This window comes from Trichechus manatus, unplaced genomic scaffold (assembly GCF_000243295.1).
Source record: "Trichechus manatus latirostris isolate Lorelei unplaced genomic scaffold, TriManLat1.0 scaffold00133, whole genome shotgun sequence".
Lineage (NCBI taxonomy): Eukaryota > Metazoa > Chordata > Mammalia > Sirenia > Trichechidae > Trichechus > Trichechus manatus.
In genome coordinates, this window is record NW_004444069.1 from 7,023,419 (window position 1) to 7,027,351 (window position 3,933).

Consider the following 3,933-nt stretch of genomic DNA (forward strand, 5'->3'; position numbering starts at 1 on the left):
TTTCTTATTCTTTTTTTAATTTTATTGTTGTGAAAGTATACATAACAAAACACACTCCATCTCAACAATTTCTGCATGTACAATTCAGTGATGTTGATTATATTCTTCAAGTTGTGCACTCCTGGTAACCACTAATAATCTTTGGTTTCTATATATTTGCTTATTTCATATAAGCGAGACTGACTGATTTCACTCAGCATGATGTTTTCAAGGTTCCTCCATGTTGTGGCACATCCATCAGGACTTCATTTCTCTTTATTTATGGCCGAGTAATAGTACATTGTGTGTATATACCACACTTTAGTCATTCATCTGTTGATGGACACTTTGGTATTTTCCACCTTTTGGCTGTTGTGAAAAGTGCTGCAGTGGACATTACTGTACAGGTTTCTGTTTGTCTTACTTCCTTCACTACTTCTGGGTTCTTCGAAGACTCGGATTGCTGGGCCCACTTCTTTACAGATGCTATCTTTTTTTTCCCATGTAATTTGAAACATACTTTTAATTTAAACTCCAGTAACGCTCCAAACTGACAGTGTCTTGAGTACTTTGGAGCCCCAAGTGAACATTTTTTTATTACAATTTTTGTAGGTTTACTACTTCTGTATTCAACGCAGCCATTGGAAAGCTTTTATCTCTGTCTTCCTTTCTTTGATTTAAAATAGCCAACGGCTACATATTTCAGAGTTCAGAATAATAGTTTTTGATGTACATTGTCTAATTTGAAAAATATTTTCCTCACATTAAAAGCAATTTTCTTTCACATTGTGTTCAAAGAGCAGAAATGATTATTCCCCATGTTTTAACTAAAATTAATTTTAAACGAAATGTTATGCTATTAGACAGACACCAGCCTCATGTTGATGTGCTTAAAGAATAACATTCAAACCTGCTGTTATAAAATGCCCATTTTGATTAGTAACCTCATGTTAATTTGTTACAGTTATTTTCATGGAGCTTCAAACTTGCCCTGTGAGGACTGAAGTCTACTTTTAAGAGTATTGTTGTTAGTTGCAGTTGAGTCTATTCTGACTCCTGGCAACCTCGTGTGCAGAGTAGAACTGCTCTATAGGGTTTTGCAGGCTGTGACCTTTTGGAGGCAGGTTGCCAGGCCTGTCTTCCAAGGTGCCTTTGGGTGGGTTCAAACTGCTAACCTTTTGGTTAGTACGCAGGCACTTAACTGTTTGCGCCACAAAAACCAAAACCAAACCTACCGCCACTGAATCAGTTCCAACTCATAGCGACCCTATAGGGAAGAGAACTGCCCCATAGGGTTTTCAAGGCTGTAATCTTTACTGAAGCCGACTGCCACATCTTTCTCCTGCAGAGCTGCTGGTGGGTTTGAACCACCGACCTTTTGGTTAGCAGCTGAGCACTTTAACCACTGTGCCACCCAGGGACTCCTTATAAAAGTATTATCCCAAACCAAACAAAATGAGCAGTGCTGTTACCCTCCCTGTAGCCTGCCTACATCAACTTGCAGTAAGTCTGTCCCAAGCATCCAGACTTTGTTCAGTGATAAATAGATACGTATTGTGTGTGTAATTGTCATATTAGTTTCCCCTTTCCTCAAGTTTTCACAGAGGTTACAGTGAATGAGGGTTGAAAGCAGGGGAAATGTTTCCACTGACTGCAATGTAATGCAGAGCAACTGCCAAACTACAACGACCAGGACTTTGGTCTGCTTAGATGAAGTTCGGACTGAACAAATCTCTCAGTTTTAGAACCCTTATCCAACTTTAATTGTCTCCCACTGCACTGAAATCTTGCTTGATTGCACTACATTATTTATGACTCTGAACTGTAGACTCTAAAGGAAACTTCCAGTGTGAAGGTTTTCAGATGTGAAACATTAAAGCTTAGTTTAAAATTCATAAAACTTTTAAACTAAAATTCACACCTGGGGTTATGGAAAGTTCCTGAAGGTAGAGGCTGAACGCTGGAAAAATGGGCAGAAGCTGGCAGAGTACACTGTAATATCCGTCTCTTCTCTGGACACCAGGGGAGCAGACTCACAGAGTAGGACTGCTGACCATTCTATTCTGTTTTCCACAGAGCTGAGCTCATATTCATAATTACCAGCTGAATAAAGTATAGTGTGAGGGAAGAGCCTTAATAGCATCCACATTTCCAAACGTAGCAGCTTTCACAGACCAGTAATTGGGTCAGTGCACTGGTGGAAGATGCCTTCCTGAAAGGCCAGCTAACCTGCAGAACTTTGTCTTCTAAGATTTTTCTAGATGAAAAACTGCACGTTTTTCAGTCTAGATTGGTGCTCTACATGTAGAGCCCTTAAGATTGGGAATTTCAACTTTTAATTAAGTAATATCTGAAGGATAATGAGGCTAGTAATATAGTAAAAATAACTAGCTGCTGTCGAGTTGATTCTGACTCACGTTGACCCCGTGTGTCAGAGTAGAACTGTGCTCCACAGGGTTTTCAGTAGTTGATTTTTTGGAAGTAGATTGTCAGGCCTTTCTTCTGAGGTGCCTCTGGGTGGACTTGAACTGCCAACCTTCAGGTAAGCAGTGAGTGCATTAACCATTTGTACCACCTAGGGACTCCACAGTAATAATACTGTCTACCTTAGTTGATGGGACTTGACAGCATTGGCTGCATGTTAGATTAATATGCTCATGATTAATAAATTAGGATAAAATGGTAATATCCTACCATCGGGTTTTTGGTAGACTTTTGTTAAAAGTATCACTTTAGGTAGTTTAATATAGTCAACTTTATAGACCTGGGCCATCAGGACCTTCATAATTTTGAGTTCATTCTCTTGCTGTTTTTTTCAGTATTTGGAACCAGAGTAGATCCTTGACCATTGTAGAAGAGTAGACATCAGCATTTGACAGTAATCCATTCATAGTATATCTTAGGGCTGACAGCAATAGCACTCCAGGTTTTAGCAAACTTGGACCGGTAAGCTCACAGGACATACTTAAAAATTTGATTTACGCAGCATTTGCTGAAGGGATAACCCACATTTTAATAACAGTATCTCCTTCAGTGGATTTGTTCCATTTTAAATAAATCAGAAAAGGAAAATCATTTACATATTAACAAGAAGAACATTTTGGGCAGCCCACTATTTCTAGCTTCTCATTAAAAAACAGTTGCTGTTGAGTTGATTCCAACTCATGGTAGAAGTAGATCACCAGGCCTTTCTTCCAAAGTGCCTCTGGGTAGACTCAGACTTAAACTTCTGGTTAGCAGCTAAGCACATTAACCATTTACACCACTGGCAGCTGGTTTTAGCTTCTCATAAACCTAATAAAAATAAGTATTAACTTTCTATTTTGCATTTATAGTTCAATAATATATGTGCTTGCCATTTTGCATTTGTAGTTCAGTAATACATGTGCTTGCCTTATTAAAATAATTATAAAGCTGGAGAAAAAGCTAAAATGTTTTGGTGATAGTTCTTATAACATGATATTGGGAAATACTGAATAAAAATCTAGGCTGTATGATCAGCCTTCCAGTTGGCTGGCCAGGTAGCTGTCTTCCAAATTTCTTGGCATAGACGAGCGAGCACTTCCTGCACTGCATCCGTTTGTTGAAACATCTCAGTTGGTATTCCATCAATTCCTGGAGGCTTGTTTTTCGCCAATACCTTCAGTGCAGCTTGGACTTCTTCCTTCAGTACCATCGATTCTTGATCATATACTACCTCCTGAAATGGTTGAATGTTGACCAATTCTTTTTTCTACAATGACTCTGTGTATTTCTTCCATCTTTCTTATTTTTTCCCATCTAAAAATTTATACATACATTGTTACGTGACTCTAATTGCTCTCCCCATACTGTGACGGCACACTCCTCCTTTCCACCACTGATTCCCCATGTCCATTCAACCAGCTCCTAACCCTCTCTGCCTTCCCATCTCACCTCTGGACAGAAGCTGCCTGTTCAGTCTCTTGTATCTAC